The 20,149-nt window shown below is 39.7% G+C and overlaps 1 protein-coding gene across 3 annotated transcripts in view; it reads left to right on the top strand.

Annotated features, from left to right (window-relative positions):
- Positions 1–20,149, top strand: part of ELK3 (ETS transcription factor ELK3) — a 409,974-nt gene that overhangs the window by 359,769 nt on the left and 30,056 nt on the right. Inside the window, exon 1 of one of the 3 annotated variants that reach the window (XM_063133780.1) lies at positions 5,810–5,949. The exons of the other annotated variants lie outside the window; for them this stretch is intronic. The gene's annotated coding sequence lies outside the window, so the exon portion shown is untranslated. Of the gene's footprint in view, positions 1–5,809; positions 5,950–20,149 lie in introns of those variants that run through there. 3 annotated transcript variants of the gene reach the window in all.

Below are 20,149 nucleotides of genomic sequence, written 5' to 3'. Positions count from 1 at the left end.
TAAATTAATATCGCTCTGGTGTCAGGTAGGTAAAAAGCCCACCCTTCTCCCCAACCCCTTTTCCTGTTCATTCATTTGAAACAATGAAGAGAAACTGCTTACCCACCCTTCTCTCATTTGTCTTGGACTTACACTCTTGATAAGATCCTGGAATGCAAATTAATTTGAAATAGTTTTTAGCTAATTTGAATTGAGAAAATTTTGAATAAAAGAGGAAAAACATGTGGTTGCAAAGACATTTACCTTCACCTATAGATGGATTCAGAAATAGACAGAGCCAAAATAATAAACTAACATTTTGATAGGAACATTACATTCTTAACATTTCTACAAGGAAAAGGATATCCCTGCAGGAAGGAGAAAGGTGGAGTACTGCCTATGTAGCATTTCTTGTTCGGCATTGTACAATCCTTTGCAGGGACACAGGAAGAGGATTCGGAAGTTTCTACAGGAAGAAGGAGAAAAGTTCAAACATAAACAGTGGCCAAAAATTACCAGCAGTTCATTGGATTTCCTCTTGCTTGCTAAACATTTCAATATAAGTCAATATAATAAAAAATAATGTATGGATCTGTACCTGCTAAACATGCTGAAGCAGATATAAAAAGAAATACAGATTACAATGAACATAGTATTCTAATATTAAAGCCATCGTGGGGGTATGGGTATGACATATTCATTTTGTAAAAATCCAAATAGGTTTAAAACAGCATGCTGGCTATACGTAGTCTACAAAGTTGTCTGAAATGACCATTCATGGTATCTAAACCTCCAACCTAAATTAATATGGAAGTAGGACTTTTAAAAAGAGTGCCTTTTCTTTCATGGTTAGTTTTAAACCTCCAGAATTACTATTTTAAAAGTCTAATTCTTCTTTGCAGAAGTTAGCCTTAGTTAGTCAAAAGGGAGGATGCATACACATTCGGTTAACAAAACTGAGAATTAAGATGAGTCAGTTTTGAAAGTAGTATCTAAAAGCATGGAGCAGGTACACTAAACATCCTCTAGCCCATCAAGCCAAACACAGTCCACCAACCATGTTCCTCACAGAACCTCCTGTTTCGCTCCCTGCATAGAACTGGAAAAACTAAATGGTGTGTGTGTGTGTGTGTGTGTGTGTGTGTGTGTGTGTGTGTGTGTGTGTGTGTTAGTTAGTTAGTTAGTTATAATGCATTTTATAGGTCACAACACATGATGGAATATGTTTGGCCTAATGCCTCAGTTTGTGCAGGTGAGCCACTGAGCCTATGTCTTGTGGTGATGTGTGTCTTTCTACTGTCAATCCAAAACAGACCACAGTGCAACAGGGCAGATTCCAACACAGTTTCCTTGGGGGGGAAAGGCCTAGCTATAAACCATTGCTAAAAACCATTGCTTGTTAGCTTTCTTGCAAATTATGCTACAACATCCTCACAAAAAAGAGGATGGAAACTGATTGTCTTTTGAAGTATTGCCTCTTTTTTAGTAGCAGAGGGCCAAATTACACTATACTGGGGATTCGATCAAAAATTAGAACAGAAAAGGCTAAATTCTGAACAATGGGTAAGTGCTACCCCAAGCCCTCGTCTAAACAGAAATTGGGGTGGGTGGATTAAGAGAGAATTATACAAGGCACTCTTAACATGTAATTTGAGGAACAGACATGTGCCTCTCTATGGGATGTGTTTTCTCAAGAAGTATAAGTCCCAGAGCTCCTTAGTTCTTGTTGACTACAGGTTGTAACAGAGAACTGACTTCAGGGTGTGGGGAGGGCAGGCACTAAAATGATAATGGACATTGAAAACCCAAGGACAGTGAGAGCAAGTGTTGTTGATAGGATTTACATGCCCCAGTCAAAACATATGTGAGTACGTGAATTAGCCCTTTGGTCTCTAAAACCTATAACACAGTTGCAGCTACAAAGCAGAACAGTAAAGCATCATCGGGGAAGGCCAGAGAAAAGAAGTAAGTCTTCAGGGCCATCCTAAAAATTTGAAATGAGGGGTCTTGACAGATCCCTGATGATAACCCATTCCAGAGGTGTGGGGCTAATGTGGAAAATATTAATTCCCATATACTTGTCCACATAACTGCCCTGAAAAGGCCTCTATTGCTAATTGTAAAGTGCAGGCAGGTTTATATGGGTGAAGGTGGTTCTTCAAATAATTTGGTTCCAAACCAGCACTTTAAATTGGGCTTAGAAACACAATTTACACAATTTACACTGGTAACCAGTGCAACTGGCACAACATAGGTGTTATATAATCTGACTACATTGCCCACCCACCCCAACACTTGAACGACTGCATTCTACACCAGCTGAAGTTTCCAAACCATCCTTGAAAACAGCTCCATGTGTAGTCTAGCCTCAATGCCACTAGTGGATGGATAACTGAGGCCACATCTGTCCTTTCCAGATAGTACTGCAGCTAGCATACTATTAGCCTAAGATGGTAAAACACATTTCTGGACACCAGAGCCACCTGAGCTTCCCCAGTAGAGTCCAGGACTCCCAGACTACACAGTTCGTCTCCTACAGGCAGTGCAACACCATCTAGGACCAGTAGGAAACTTCCTTCTAGAGTAGTTGGTTTTCCAACCCACAATATCTCCATTTTGTCTGGATTCTCAATTTGTTCACTCTCATCCATCCCAAAACAGCCTCCAGACACGACAGGTAGAGCTCTCATCTCCACATATTGATGACACTTCAGTCCAAACCTTCAGATGACCTCACCAACCCTCAAGGAGGCATTGAACATCTCAGAGGTCCAGATACTGGCAGATTTCACAAACCAGGTTGGACAAGGATCTAAATAGCAAGTAGTAGGTCTCAATCCCCCAACCAGTTTGGCCATGTCCTCAGGTTGTACAAGCTGAAAAGTATCCATAACATGACTAGATGTTGCATTAGCCTCATCCATTTCAGACTCTGTCAAAACAAGGGCATCCAATTTGGCACAGATATGAGTGACTTTATCTGCAAGAGGCTCAGAGCAAGCCTTTGAAGGTTCAAGCTGTTGTACTTTAGAGCTTATACCCTTTACTTACTTATTTATTTATTTAATTCGTTTATTTAATTTATATTCCGCCCCATAGCCAAAGCTCTCTGGGCAGTTTACAAAAATTAAAAACAGTGAACATTAAAAAGTATACAAAATTTAAAACCATCAAAAATATAAAAACAACAGTTGGAAACAACAGTATCCATTTAATCAACAACAGTTCTGGGATCCATTAAAACAAACAAACTTGGTATATGTTGTTAAATGCTGTTAAATGCCTGGGAGGAGAGAAAAGTCTTGACCTGGAGCCGAAAAGATAACAATGTTGGCGCCAGGCGAGCCTCATCGGGGAGATCATTCCACTACTGAAAAGGCCCTCTCCCTTGTTGCCATCCTCTGAACTTCCCTCGGAGTAGACACTCAGAGGAGGACCTTAGATGTTGAGTGCAGTGTACGGGTAGGTTCATGTCGGGATAGGCATTCCGTCAGGTATTGTGGTCCCAAGCCGTGTAAGGCTTTATAGGTTAAAACGAGCACCTTGAATTGGGGTCAGAAATGTATAGGCAGCCAATGCAAGCGGGCCAGAATCGGTGTTATATGTTCGAACCTTCTGGTTCCAGTTATCAATCTGGCTGCTGCATTTTGCACAAGCTGCAGCTTCCGAACCGTCTTCAAAGGCTGCCCCATGTAGAGGGCATTGCAGTAGTCCAATTTGGAGGTTACCAGAGCCTTTAGGTGGTCAAAAGGCATTTGACCATCTAAAACGGTCTGCTGGACAACACTGTGCTAGATCAAATCAAACCTATCTAGTCTAGTATCTATCTAGTACACAGTCAGAAGCCTATGGGAAGCCCACAAGTAAATAGGACATGAGAGCAACAGCTTGTTCCCATAGTTCTTGAGCAACTACTATTTATAAGCATAGTGTCTCTGATCCTGGATAGAAATCATAACTAGTAACTATTGATAGCTCCATCCTCCATGAATTTGTCTAATCTTATTTTAATGTAATCTAAGTGCATTAGATGACCCCAAGTTCTAGTATCATGAGAGAAGGAGAAAAACACCTCTCTATCCTCTTTCTCACATCATACATAATTTTATAAACCTCTATTATGTCCCCTCTTACTTGCCTTTTTCTAAACTAAACCCCCCCCAATGCTGTAACCTTTCCTCATAGAAGAATTGTTCCAGCCCACTGACAATTTTGGTTTCCCCTTTCTTCATGTGTTCTATTTTTACAGAAATGTCCCCTAACCTGGTGCCCTCCAGACTCCCATAATTCCCATGCTTTTAGTGATACAATCCTCACTTTTATTTTGGTATCCCTTATTGTCTCCTTGCATTTCTTTTGGCAAAGTTTGTGTTCCTTTTTGTTTCCTCATTTGGGCAAGACTTCCATTTTCTGAAAGAATCTTTCTTGCCTCTGATAGCTTGACTCTAACCATGCTGGCATCATCTTGGATATGATGGTACTTTTCCTGATCTGTGGCATACATTCTAGCTGAGCTTTCATAATTATGGTTTTGAATAAACCCCAAAGGTCTGGAGAGATTTTAGCCTCCTAACTTTCCCTTTCAACTTTTTTTTTACAAGCCCTTTCCAACTGTGTTGGACTTTCTTAACAATTGTCCACTTACATATATGACGAATTTGATAGTACTGTAGTCACTATTTCCAATCAATTCAGTTTCTGTTCCTTCAATTATCATGTACCTTGGCAGTGAATAAAGCACTTTTCTCCTACCCATCCCTTTTTGAATCATGTCTTTTTAGATTGTAAGCCTGAGGACAGGGTCTGTCTTGCTGTAAGCTGCTCTTGGACCCTTTCTGTCTGAAGAGTAGAATATAGATGCTTTAAATAACAAAGAAAGAAATAAGTCTGCAATCCTTACACAGGAAGCTGCTTAAATCCCACTGATGTTTTCAGCAGCCTGTGTGCTGGACTGCAGTTTAAAGCTCAGGAATGGCTTGATTTTGCATTTCTTGAGATTGGTTTTGGTTGTCCAAGCGTTATCTTAATTTAGTCCTTAACAGAGTGCCACTAAATCTATCAGTAGGACTTCTGAAGAAACAGTTGTGCGGGTCACAGTCATCAACATTGCCCAACGAGAGTAAAAAGTACAGAAAGTGTTGCTGTTTTTTCTTTAAACAAGATTAGTCAAAATGTTGATTTTAACACAATGTAATAAATGCACTCCTATGAATGTTTTTGATTCCCGTTTGTTTTTATACAATTACGTTAAACACCATTTAAAGTGCAAATATTATGTGTATGTGGGCCCCACACAGATCTTTGTGCTCAGGTCCGCAAGAATAGTTTAATTATTCCTACTAGCTGGCATCACAACATGTTGGAAAAGCTGGATTCTTTTTTGCAAAGCCACCTTATGTTTTTTAGTAGCTGTTGCTGATGAGCAAAGTTTGTTGGTCTTGTTTGAAGCTCCTCCCCGGGGGTACAGAACAGGAAGAGGTGGAGGTCAGAGGGAGCTGCTGGAGTTCCTTGGTGTGTGTGTGTGTGTGTGTGTGTGTGAGAGAGAGAGAGAGAGAGAGAGAGAGAGAAGGGGTGGGGGGGGGGGGTCACCGTTACCATTTTACTATGTGTGTGTCTTATATTACAGCAATGCTGCCTGCACATCAGTGGCCAAAGAGAGGGGAGAAGGGAGGAAAAGCCTGTTTACACAGACTGCAAACCGCCTGGGGAATAATGCAGGAAAGGAAGTGAGCCGGCTCTCTGTCTGACTGCTCCAACTTCCTGCTCTCTCTCTCTCACTCTCGCGCACACACACCAACGGGGGGGTGGGGGTGGGGGGTGGAAGAGAGAAAGAAACAAGGGGGGAAATCAGGATCTCATTACAAGAGCAACAGAGCATTTTAGAGGACTGTCAGCATGGAAAACCGGGGGATTTTACACCGCTCCCTTTAGAACGGCCAGAAGAGGTTGGAAAAGCCCACCAGACACTGGGTACGTAGCTCGAAAGTTGGAAGTTGGAGGCAGAAAAGAGTGAGACAGGTGGGAGCTGCGTGGAAAGGGGATGGTGCTGCAGTGTTTTGTCTGCTCGCGTTTCCCTGCCTCGGGGCGCTTCAGTTTGCACGAGAAAAGAACGAAAAAAAGGCTCGTGCCAGGGGATCCCTGCCCCGCCGCAAGGCATCCGCTTCGGGCTGCCGAGGGAGGGAGGGAGACGAGTCCTGCGTGTGAGAGTGGGTCTGTGCGTGCTTGGAGCGAGCGGCAGCAGAAACCCAGTTTGAGGGCTTTGCTGCGGGACAGAAGTGCCATCTGGCAGTGGGGGTGGGGAGTGTCTGAGGGAGCAAATGGGGTGTGTGTGTCACGGCCTCCAAAATGGGGAGGCGGAGAAAGGTGAGACGTGGCTCCTTGCCTGTATGTGCGAGGGTGCAAGGAGGACCCCCGGGGGGCCGGGGAAGGGAAGGCAGAAAGGAGTTGCAGGCTTTCGGGGGCGAACACATAATGAGGGACGTGTTATGTCAGCGCCCTGTGTGTATAGACATGTACCGGAGTCTCCACCTGTCGTTGGCCGAAAAAAGGGGGAAGGAAAGATGGGGCTCTCTTTTTGGGGTGGGGGAGGAGTGTGAGGAGGAACGTGCAACTTGGCTGAGGGAGTGGGAGCCTGGGGCATGACTGCCTCGCTCGAAGCGCCTATGGATGGGGCGGGGGGGGGGGGCGGCGCTGGAACCAACTTCTGAATTGAGGGAAGGGCGGGGTAGGGTCATCTCATGTTTGGGGAAGCGGCCTTTGGGTCAGCGCTTTCTCAAGTGGGTGAGATGTAGGGTGGCGGGAGGGGGCACGCCGTCTGACAGGTTTAGAGGTTAATCTCCCTCAGAAGGGGGAGCCACTTTTGCCCGTGTATATGTGCGTGAGAGAGGCTTTACGTGTGTCTGTAACCTGTGGTGGTAGTATCCCGCTTGTAGCAGCCACATGGGCCGTTTTATGAAGACAATGAATTTGGATTTGTGTGTGGAAGGAGTGGGGGGGGGGAAAGAGAGAAAAATACACCGGACTGTATTCTTAAGGAATTAGAAGCGTTTGCTCAGGAGCAGGGTAAATTGTTGGGGGCTGCAAGGAGAGGAAGAAACGACCAAAGCAGCAGCGGCGGCGGGGGGGTGGGGGAGGCGTTTGGAGGAGGGGGGAAAGTGTTGGGAGAGTTTCTGGCTTGTCTGGAAACAGCAAGACTAATTGCCATGCGCTTCCGGTTTGAAACTGGCAGCAGACAACATCTTGAAAATGAGTCACTGCAGCTCACAAAGAAACTCTGTGGTTTTCTCCTTCTCAGGTTTATGTAGTTGCTCTTTCACCGTTTCCTTTGTAGTTTTTAAAGAAAGAGAGCAAGCGAGTTCCCTTCACTCTCACCCTCTTCCTCCACCAAACAACCCCTACCCGTCCATTTTTATACTTTACACCATCAGCTCAAAAAGAGGGGAGGGGGGGGGAAACTGAGAGTTGTTTTTGGATCTGGCTTTACTGAAGGTTAGAGGGACTCTGATGCTGCAGGAGGAAAAAGTTCCCTGAATTTTCCACTGGCTGCAGGAAGAGAGCCCATTTAGTCATGGCTAAGTAATGTCTGCACACACCAACTAATCTCATTAGGCGTTTCCGTTCCCTAACACAGGAGGGTTTTGTGAAGCCCTCTCAGACTTTCTACCACTACTGTTGAAAGTGAGACAAGTTACATCTTTATTTAGTGGGGGTGGGTGCGGGAGGGACCAAGCTAATTTAATCCTGCATCGTTTTGGTCATGTGGTCTTGAATGACTTTTTAAATGACAACTAAACACAAGGGTTTCATTTTAATTTCTTTTTAAAATAAGGGCTTTGCCTTTGTGAACATTGTGTTGGGTTTGGAGTTTTGAAGAATGAATATTTGATAATTTCACACTTTCTGATGAGGAACGATATCAGATGATAAAAGACCTTAATGATGGATAGATCTACTGAATTTCATTCCTTCCTGCCTGCTTTAGCACAGAGAAGATTTCAAAAGATTGAAATGTGCAACTATATAAACAAAAATGTGCAACTACATTTGGCCAAATTATCTTGTTGAAACAAATGCATAACGTTTTGTGTGATCATTTTAAATGATTTGTTACATTTTCATTTGAACTTAATTTTACACCTACCAATTTATTTAATTTCTAAAGAAAGCATTGTTTACAATGAAACCTCTTGGCTGGTGGCAGCCCTGTCTAGGACTGGATACATATATCACATTCCCATGTGCAACTTTCAAATTTCTAGCTGAGGTGACCACTTACCTGAGAATTTCTCCATCCTTGATTGCAATAGTGCATGGAAACATTTCCAGAATTGGTGCCCCATTGAACATATATAGTTTTTTCTTATATTTTTCTTATGTCCAACATGTTTGCCTTTGTTTTTTGTAATCTAGTGTGTGTGTGTATGTGTGTTTTCGAAGGGATTGATTTGAAATTTTATTTTAGTTTTCCTATGTGATCCCAAACCCTGATTTGGGATGGCTTAGAAGTTTAACAAAATACAATGAATATTGTGTGCGCAGACTAGAAGACCTCCTGGACCAAGCTTTTCTCCTAGATTTCAGGTGGCTTTGACATCTAGGAATCCTTTTTATCATTTAAATCTGGTGTGTTTACTTCAATCTTTTCTAGTGACTAGGGGACACAGGAGCTATCAGCCATGTCTTCATAACCTCAAAACTGACTACTGTAATGTGCTGTATAGCACTGCCTTGAGGAATGTTTTGAAGTTATAGCTGCTGAACAATGTAAGCAGCCCATCACTTTTCAGGAACAGGAAGATATGACCATATTTAGCTGGTCAGCTATGCTCATCCTTGACCTGCTATCAGTTGCTGTTCAAAGTGCAGGGTTTGACCTTTAAAACCATGCATACTTGAAGCCTTAATGAGAGCCTACTGTATTCTGGAGTGGTGCTGTTCAAATGCTACTAATTACAAAACTTTAGTTGCTGGTGGGACGGAACAGGACTTTCCCAGTAGTGGCCCATAAACCCTGGAATATCCTGCCTATGGAAATCTTTGGACTATTTATGGTCTGACACTCAGAGAATTGAGTTTGCTATTAGCATATAGGATATTCAAACAACACTGAAGAAGTCTATTGAATCAGATGATGATGATGATGATGATAATGATGAATTACATTTATATACTGCCCCATAGATGAAGCTCTCTGGGCAGTTTACAAAAGTTAAAAACAGTGAACATTAAAAACAAATATACAAAATTTAAAAGCATAAAATACAAACAAAAACAGACAATCCGTTAAAAACAACTATTCTGGAATCAGTTAAAAACTCAGCATATGTTATTAAATGCTGTTAAATGCCTGGGAGAAGAGAAAAGTCTTGACCTGGTGCCGAAAAGATAACAATGTTGGTGCCAGGCGAGCCTCGTTGGGGAGATCATTCTGAAAATTCTCCTTGGATTTCCAATTGGATTAATACATTTCAAGTTATTTTAGGGGGGAAATAAGGTTTTATGTGGGTTTAAAAATAAATAAAACTTCTCTGTTGAGTAGAGGGAAGGATTACTTATGACATAGCAGGTGCCACCAATTAATTGTGTGTACAGCTTCTTGGTGAAGTAGCTGATTTTGCTTCCCTTGAGCTTGATCTTATATAAAATTGTATGTATGACCGAAACATTGTGAATGCATTTCTGCTATGTCTGAACATTCACTAATATTCAGAAGATTAGTGTATTTGATCAGATCACTTTTTATCTGGACAATTTTATATTGCTTTTCTAAGTAGTTTAAAGCTGTTCACAACATTTTAAAAATGTATATATAATATAGATATCACCAAATAAAACAACTATAAGTTAAAGCAACAATAGAAAACACGAGTTCAATCAAAAGTCTGTTAGAAGATAAGGGTTTTGAAACCCCTTCAAGTTAATAAAAATCTTGTAACTGTGTAGCGATGACTGAAAATGTCTGGGTCCTTACCATTAACATCGTAACTTTTTACAAAGATGACCTCAATTGATAAGTGGCCTCATATGGTAAGAGAAAGCCCTTAAGGTAGAAAAAATGAGGTTCATTGATAAAATCCAGTTTTGTGCAGGATGACTTGTTGGTGCCAGGCCATGAGTTTGTCTCAGAAACTGGTGGTTAGTCCTTAGAATGTTGGTAATTGTCTACTAAGTGTACTCAGTGCTAAAATAATAATAATAATAATAATAATAATAATAATAATAATAATAATAATTCTGTGACCTGCAAATTGAGGATATTTGCATATATTTTCATAATTTTGATTCTGCTAATTTTTGGGATAAAAAATGAGCAATGCAGGTCAATGGTAAAATCTTAACCAGTGAAACTGAAATCCCTTTCCCAGTTTTGGATAGTTTTACAAACTTTGCACAAACACTTTAAAATTATCTTTGCAGCCATAAAGCTTTTAAATGATAGGTGAAGCTTTCATAATGCTGGCTTCTGCAACCAATACATTATTCTGTGACTTATCTGTATTTGTAAAGAAACGCTGAATAGACAGAGCCTTCGTTATAATTCCCTGATTTACATAGTACAAAAATTTCCCTTTCCATTAGTGTTATGTGATTGTGAGAAAGAAAAACATACCCTCAAAGCCTGAGGATTAATTATTGCACTCTACCGTGGAAACACGAAGACTGGATTCAGACAACATGATAACCAATGGTGGTTTAAATAGTCAACAGTTAATCCACCATGGGTTATTGTGTTGTGTGGAGGGAGTTTTTTTTAACCAAAAGTTAGTTATTTGGCTGTAATAACCAATGCAAATAACCGACTCTGTGCAGAGTTGGCTATTTGAACCACCGTTGGTTATCGTGTTGTATGGAGGGCACCGTTGCTTATTTCGTCAGACATGGAGTCGCAAGGCAAGAGCAGTCAAAGTGGCTGCTGCGGCTCTATCTATCCCAGCAAGATAGATTTTCAGCAGCAATGGCTGATGGGATACTAGTGGGAGGACTGAGTGGGGAGAGACGGCAGGGGATGAGTGAGTCAACTCAGCGTGGACTAATAGTCAACTCAAGGCTGATCTTAATCCACACCACAGTTGATTATTATCATGTTGTGTGAGGAGTACCCCCTAGCTAAACAACTGTCAAGTTGATTATTACCCCACTGTTGACCACTGTGTTGTCTGAATGCAGCCAGAATTTAATTTGAGAACAGATAAAACAGTATCTGATCAGATGAAGATTGGGCAAATCCTGTGAAGCCACATGGGATCTCCTACCTGTGTCATCAATACTGAATTGGATCACAAGTCTGTATAATCCAGTATTTATTTCCACTGGCCAGACTGTGGAAATCTCACAAGTAGGTCATAATGGAGATGGAAACTGCTGTTCGTCTCTAGCAGCTGATATACTTAGAGGTACTAGATTACAGTTACACATGTTTATCAAATCACAGCACAGGGAGCTTCAGAGGTTTCTCCCAAGTACAGTTCCTGCCATCAATTTAAAAGCTACTCCTAAAATATGGAGTAGCAATGTTTTCTACAGTTCCACTGCAAGGAACTGTGATCAGAAACGAAAACCAGGAAGCCTTAGCATGCACACAAAAGAGTTTGAGCTTCTACATTGGGTGTTTTTATTTTTTTTATTTATTGATTACATTTTATACTGCCCATTAACTGAGGCTGTCTGGGCAGTTCACAATTTGGCTTCCACGGCCTGCATTCACAGTCTATAAATGCCTTGCGTCTCATTGTTTATATTTCAAGGAAAAAAGTAAACGTTTTCCATTTCTGATTTTCGTAATATATGTAGCAAATTGCGGCAAACATGGATTGATGAACTTTATTTTAAATCAATGAACAGATTTTTTTCTAAGAAGTTACTTTTTCTACAAAAGATGTATCTCATACAAAACTGTGCAGCTGGTTTCTTCACATTTTGGCAATCTTTCAGAATATATCATGCACTTCCTGATCCCAAGACCAACATTTTTATGCGTGTTAGATCTTCCATACACATTATGAACAGTCTATAACACTAACAAAGGACGTTGACTGTCTGGGCTAGTTTGGACATCACACCAAACCATGGTTGACACTATAGGAACAAGCTTTCAAGAAGCCTTGGGTTTGCCTGCTTCCACATTCTCTCTTTTCTACTCTGGTTTGAGGCAAACCATATAGTTTGCCTTTTCAACCAAACTAGCAAACTATAATTTGCGCTTACCCTGCATACCAGGATTGAAAACCAGGATCTGGCTCTGTTTTCCAGTTTTGAACTGCCTAGCATGCACACCCATCATTTGCCAGTTCAGATGAAATGACAAATCATAGTTTTGTCAAATCAACCCAAGAAAGAAGTGAGGCAATTGCTGCATGTAGAAGAGAAAGGAGAGGGAGGAGGGAGCACTCAAACTCATTCTCATAGTACCAAACTGTGGTTTGGCATTTCGTTCGAACGACTTGTGTGTGAACCCGGAAATTAATATAATCATTCCTTTGATACCTATCTATCTTATAATAATACACAACTTTTCAAATGCAGTTCCACTTTACTTTGGCTTCATCATTACATCAAAACCACTTACCCTATTTCTTCGATTCTAAGACGCACTTTTCCCCCCATATGAACATCTCTAAAAATGGGGTGCGTCTTAGAATCGTGGGTGTGTCTTAGGTTTTTCCCCCCTGTTGGTGGTACTGAAATTAGTGTGTGTCTTACAATCGATGGCGTCTTCCAATCAAAGAAATACGGTACATACCAGTCCTAAACATATATGCTGATATATCAGCTCACAAAACTGCTATAATGTCACTTTATTTTGTAATTTGGTCGCTGTAGATATACCCTTTCCTAAATATTTTGGTGCTCGCCCAGTAAACCTTTAAATCCAAGCTATTAGTTCATTCATTGCAAATCATGAACAGAAATGTGTTTAAAATCTGGTGATTCCGGTGTTTATTAAATAATCGGAAATATTTGAAATTGATTAGTTTGTTTACAGAAGTTTAGTTGACAAAAATACAAATAAAGTAAACTGAACAAAAGATAGCCCTTCTTCACAGGGTGTAGTATTCTTGGGCGGGGGAAAATAGAAAATAAGAAAAAGTAAAATATAGAATGCTTAAATTATAAATGCAAAGTAATTAGCCTGTAAATAATGATATCGTGCCTAGTATGCAGAAATGTTGTATTGGAACAGGACCTACTCTAGGTCTTAAAGTGTTTGGAGAAATGTAGCCACTCATAGGTTGTTGTTTAATTTTAAAACAAACATTGCATTTTCCCTCTCTTTTTTACATTCTAAGCCAAATCCCACACCTGATTATTCAATAGTAAATGCCACTGAAATAAATGGGACTTACTCTGAAGTAAATACACATAGGAATGCAGCTTTAAACATGAGAGGTTCTGAGACTCGGAACTCTCTGTAAGCCACACATTCCAATCAGGACATTTTAATTCCAAATTTGTGTAAAGTGGCTATGATTGTGCAGTTGGAAAGAAGCAAAGTTTCTGCACATTATCAGATGCACTGTTTTTAATGGTTTTGAACAAGGAACTATCCATTGCAATTGTGGTATAAGGAGTTAGGGCGTTCTACTGGTTGTTGTTTTTTACACTCTGACAAAAAATATATCTAGGGATGCTTTCGAGTAAGGCATTGCAATTTAACATCTATAACTTGTTTGTCCTATAGATGTGCATTTGGAGGAAGGAAATCAAGGTTGAATATCAATGTATAGTAGAATTGTTTCAGACTTTGAGGTGTTGTGAAAAACAGATTAGTGAGGGGCTTCAGAATGTTCATGTTCATATTTATTGTGCATAATTGTGTTCTTTGGGTTAATTTGTGGTAGGACTAGTCCAGGACACATTTTTAACTGATTCATGTCAAAAGTAGCGTGTCTTCTTACAATGCAATGCCTTCCATTTCTGTAAATGCAGTGGCATGCATAGTACTTTACAAACTAGATCTTCGTTTATTTTTAGTTGCCACGTTAAGTAAAGTCACTGCATGACTTCTAGAAAGGTATCTGTTGGCTTTAGGCTCCTCTGTGTCATTTGTAACCACGCCCAAGGCTAGTTACAACAGGCCGCAAAGTTTGCTTTTAGGAAACATGTTTTACTGTTGCAACTCTTGGTTTATTCTATAGTTTTCTGTCTCTTGCTTCTTCTGTATTTTCCACAATACAGTTATCACATAACATGTTTATTTTATACATGTTTATTTTATTTGAAGCTTGTTGCTGAATGAATCAGCTAGTATTCTGGGGACTTTGAGAGCTCTTGAAAGACAAGAACATATCTGTTCTTAAGAATTTTGTTGAATTATGTATGACTTAAGAATTAGTCATGATTTAGAGTTGAACATCAAGATGCAGGAACAGGAAGTCAAGCTTACTAAGCATCAAAATAAAACACTGAAGGACAAAGTGGCTAAAATGTATACAGTTTGAATTGCACATGGCCTTTCTTAAAAATAGGATTAATTTTTGACATTTGATTAGTCTTTCTCACAGTATTTGTTCAAGTATTTACACTTACACTTCTATGCTGGTTGATAATATTAGGATTTGTATGGGAGGAGACAGGGTGAGGATACATTCAGCAGATTGAGAAACCAAGATAATGGAAGGTTGATAAAAAACCATAGAACTCTTCCATCTATTCTCATGAACATAGTCAATGGAAGTAGGGCATGTAGCCTGGGAAAAGCTACACATTTCTCAGGCTACAGACCTTACTTTGACAAGTACTGAAATATTGGCTCATCTGTGTATGTCCTGTACCAGAGACAAACTCATCACTATAGTATTCTGAAACAGCCCAGTGCTTAGGAGAGAACAGGCAGTTGCTGGATGTCTCAGCATCCTGATGAAAAGCAGAAGCAAGGAAATGGAGGACACTCCAAGCAACTGAAAAACACGGAGCCAACATAAATCCTAACTTGGGCGCAGTATCTTTCTGCAAGCACCTTGGGTGAGGTATCAAAACTTTAAAGGACACACATCCATGCAAGTTACATAGTGGAGAGGAAAACCAATGCAATGCTCATTTGGTAATAAATTGCAGCTACCTAGAATACTCAATAAGCTTCTTTGGAGCTCCATGGAACTTCCTTTCTAGGAGGGTTTCAAGGAAACTTTGGACATGCATTTATTGGGGGTGATTTAGGTTCAGAATGTCTCTACTAGCATGTAGTGAGAGTTTAGCTGACTAACCAGGATTAAATAATCACTAAATAATTTCTTCTAAAATAAACTTTCATCATATGCATATGTATGTGCTTGTTTCCTTGGCTGTGTTTACTTGATTTTGTTAATATATTTGTTTTTGTTCACACACCATGAATTGAAATGTTTATTATCTGATTATTTGATCCTATGATCTATTGTGCTGGGGAAAAAGAGTAACGCTTCTTATAAAAACTAATAATGCTTACAAGAGTTTTCTTTTATGCACTAAATATGATTCATAAATAGAGATCTTTTTGAAACCTATTATTTAACATGTTTGTAACAAAGGACTTGTTTTTTCCTTTAAACTTCCATCCATTCCTTTTGTGCTGCTTATTCATACATCTGGAAAACAGACTTCTATAGTGTAAGTTTCTCTTAAATGTGGTGACAGTATCATACTATAGTATCTTTGCATACTTGCTTATCATCAATCTGTTCAGCATACAGAGTGGATTTGCACATGTGTGCAAAATCTGCAAATATTTTGCTATTGTTTCCTAGGCATGTTACCCTTCACTAGGCACATAGGCACACATGTAAGGGAGGGTCATTTCCAGCCATTTATGATAACATGTATATAAATGATCCATCACTGACTAGTAGCTGTTTTCCGCCCTCTGAGTAAATTTCTGGAAATAATCTCTGAACTCATCACTTTGTATGAGTGGTGGAATGTGCAATAACTGGGAAAACAATTTTTAAAATGTAATTTATTTACGGATTTATAATCCACCAAGTTGCAAGGTAGCTAATGGTCAAATTCAATAAAACATAATAATAAAACAACACAATAAAATGGTATAATAAAAATAGCAGCAGGCAGCAGAATACCAAAATATATGGGTTTGGTTCTAGAATCTGCCTTCTATGAAAGGAAGGGCTCTACTTATAGAAGGTGCGGCTGCCCAATTTTCAGGACAGCCTTCCACCGACCCTCCGTGCAGTATTTTTCAGGGGCTGGAGAGGCTACAGTGGAGAGGAAAGGATGGGGAAATCCTTTTCCGCCAGCCCAATTGCAAGCAGTCTAGACTAAAGTTTTGGTGAAAGGGAATGACGTAACTTGCTTCTCTGCTAAAACTCCACAGAAAGAACCAGGTGGATTTATCCATCCCTACATGCTCTAATGTGCCAAGCACTTTCATGAATTGAGAAGAGGGGAAATGATTGGTTGACTGTAATGTATGAATGGGGCCTGAGAAGAGATGTGTGCAGTCAAATGAGCAAATCAAAATGGAATTTTGATAAAAGCATGGCTTACTCTTTTCTAATTTCCAAGTTAAAAATAAGTGTAAATAGAAATCAGCTCTTATATAACATTTCCCTGCACAGAGTGGCACATGGTGTAACCTCTTAGACCAGGTCTCAGTGGACACCAATTCCCATCAGCCCCAGACATGCCAATGGTCAGAGATTATGGGAGTTGCAGTCCACCACCATCTAGAGGGCCCTGTTTTAGATATATACCTGTTAAAACATATTGTTGCAATGGGTTGTCCACACCCATTACTTCTTAAAGATCTGCATATCTCTTCTGTCTTTCTTTAGAACTACATGCCAGCTGAATCCAAGAACTTAAGTTCAGTGACAACTTAAAGGTTTCCAAATACAAATTTGTCCCATTATTTACAGGGTCCCAGATGTTGAATATTTTGATCAATTCCTTTGCAATTTTTGAAGACCGTGGAATGCCTCATGAAAAATGTAAGGATTTCTTCAAAATTGAAACACTAAAATTTATTGGGGGAAGGATTTTAAGGCTGTGCTTTTTCCTATTTGCAGGTGGTATTTAAAGAACACACACTACACACCAGCCAAATAGAGATCTGTGTAGAGTGCCATCCAAAGATCCATGTGCATGTTCACAAGTGCTTTTGTGTGCATGCCATGGCAATTTGGATTTCCTCTTGTGAATGCAGTTCCTTGTTCTGCATTAGATCAATTTGTAGAGTGGTCTTTTGAAGGTTACAGGGGAACTGTGATGGGAATGGGAGCTCACATACTTGAGTGCCTGGAAGCACCACCCATATCATTTGAAATCCCCACCCTTAATAAATGCTATTGTTATTATATTGTTAGTCATCTTGAGCAACATTTTTTTTGGTGGAAAGGCAGGATATAAATATAATAAATAAAATATTGACAGCATAGCACCTACCCAAATATAGATCAATGAGAGAATAAACAACGCCCATTCATGCAGCACTTTATCTTACCTAATGTAATATAAGACGGTTCGTAGGATTACAGTACTAGCAAAGAATACTTTGGCATTTTAAAGACGAACACATTTATTATGACATGAACTTGAGTCGGCAAGAACCTGCTTCATCCCATGTGCAGAACACTTAAAAGTATGTTATAGTAGGAGGGAAGGTTATCCAGTGGCAGCCAGGAACATAAATCTGAAAATGCAGTGTGAGACTTCCCCTTTAACGTGCTTCAACAATCCTTGGATTGGGCATAGGGGGATTTCCAGTGACAGTGAAGGGTGCATCTAGTCTCAAAGAATGCAGTCTATATAATATTTCTAACACTAATAGGCTTGTGAAAAGGTTTGACACATTTACTGGTCTATTTAGTAAATATTTAGCCTATTTACTGTCAGTAAAGCAAATTACCTCCATACTGAGAAAAACAGGGTGTGTCCATGGGGGTGGAGTGGGGGGAGGAGTTCAATAGAGAAATAGAAGCTTCAAAGCCTAGATAAAATACAAATTTGTCCGTGATGAAGGAGTGTAATAAATATTCCTCACCGATCCAGTTGTCATATACAAGTAGCTGTTATATCATTGCATCTGTTTGATCCTGGTTACATCTATGTTTTCGGTACATTTAAAGAAGGTGAGTCATCTCAAGTTTTACGTACGTCAGCAAAATAATTATCTCTCTGCCACATTGACATGAGAAGAATGCAACTGAGATTCATATGGAAAGAATAAAGATACAGGCTAGCTTTGAACCTGGAAGTTCTTTAGTGTGCAACCAAGTACTCTGCCAATATACCACAGATGCTCGCCACATGAGTGGGGCAGGAAGGGTGAGGAGCCTGTGTGCATTTTGCTTGCATCCCATGGTGAATTTTTGGAACTAGTATAGATTTATGTGCCTTTCTGAGTGGTTAGCCTTTGAAATATCTGAACAGGTTGGATTTTAAAAGTCTTAATGAGGAAGAACAAGCTGCTTTTCCTTCCTGTTGAATACAGTTGCCCCACTCCTGGAAGAATAATCCATGTGCAGAACACCATAGGTTGGCATATAGAACCTTCATTGCTGTATTGGGTTTTCATGCACGTAACTTATTAGGCTTTGACAGCAGCAATCAACTGGTCAGTAGTGCAAATTCAGGGGACTTGCACAGACACTCTTAAGAGTCAGGTGAGGACCAGAATTGTCAAAGTTGATAGGACTGGCCATCTAATTTGCTTGCATTATTGGAGATGCTATTAGAACACTTCTAGAATGGCTATATAATATGTTTTATTGGATTTGATGTTTCATCATGTTTAATGATTGAGGAAGTAATTTGATTAAGAGTATTAAATTTGACTGAATTATTTATACCACATTTGAATATTAGGCTGAATACTGATGGATGAATTTTGTCCTGAATGGCTTTGTCCTGTGAATAAGCAGGTGTCAGGAATCATACCTGTTCTTTGTCTGGGTTTGGAACCCATGTACGGATTGACCTTCCGTTGTGTTCGGAATTGTGGAGATAGCAATGCCGAAACCATGCTGATGGGGATCTCATCATGGTAGTAGTGATTAGCTTTTGAATTACTTGGAGCCTATAACTACTGACCATCATCTATATTATTTCTGAAGTGTGTAACACTTAAGCTTTTGCTGTGAGATTTCCTGCAATAAAGAAGTCTCACTGATTTGGGTGTCCCGTGTCAGTTTGCCAGAACGTGTAGTTGCCTGAGGGACTGGGAAACCTAACAGCAGGCAGTCCTATACATGTCTACTGAGAAACCAGCTGGGTTCAATGTAAATTACTCCCTAGTAAGTGAGTAAAGGATTGCAGGCTAAAGCTCAATGGGACTTACTTCTGGGTAGAGCTGTGTAGGATTGCACAATTAGTTGACATTTGGAGATATTTGGGAAGTTGCTGTTGGAATTACTCTATTATAGCTATTGATTATATTTATTGATTAACACGTTATCATGCTTAATGACCAAGGGTCTATAGGTAAATTAATTAATTACATTAGCATTACTAATGTATAATTAATAATGTGCTTATTAATGAGTCAATAACTTAATAATCTATCTGGGATATTGAGTTAGGTAAAAATATTTCCATTGTTTATTTTTCTGATGAAATCCCACCAGGTAAACTATTGTGTACTGTTTTAAGAAGCAGGCAGTTGTATCTGTTATGAAGGGAAGTTTTTTTGTTAAATAGATGAGAAAGAACTATTGAAAGTTGAACAGGGCAAGGTGACAGGCAGAAAATACAAAAGAATTGAGAAAATTATGTTTATCATTAAGAGCTGCTCTTATGGGTGTAGTAGCGGAAGGGACCTTAAAGTCCATTCAGTGCCACCTTATATATTAAGGCAAGATCCGCAATGCTTAAGTTACCACTAACATCTAAATCCATAAAAAGAAGACTACAGGAATTTTTCTCTCAATATATTTATATAGCATTTTGCTATATGCCCTTTACTTCTGACTAGAAGAGGACAGGGCAGCTTGAAAGTTTACTGTCTTACCCAATCAGTTGGTCCAATAAAAGATACCATCTAAACTGTTTTGGAACCTAACTGAAGCTCTGCTTTTGCTAGTTTTCTGAAGCCATTTTAAGAAAATGTAAGGCAGTTGCAAAAATTCTTAAATGTTTCCACTGGGTGGTGCTGCAGGAATTCCTACCTTTTAAATGATATCTGCCTTTCCCAGAAGACGCCTCTGAAATATAATAGGAGGAAGTCCTGATTTAGAATTTA

Source organism: Elgaria multicarinata, chromosome 9 (assembly GCF_023053635.1).
Source record: "Elgaria multicarinata webbii isolate HBS135686 ecotype San Diego chromosome 9, rElgMul1.1.pri, whole genome shotgun sequence".
NCBI classification, from domain to species: domain Eukaryota; kingdom Metazoa; phylum Chordata; class Lepidosauria; order Squamata; family Anguidae; genus Elgaria; species Elgaria multicarinata.
Note: the sequence above shows the minus strand (reverse complement) of the source record. Positions and strands in the feature narration are given on the sequence as shown.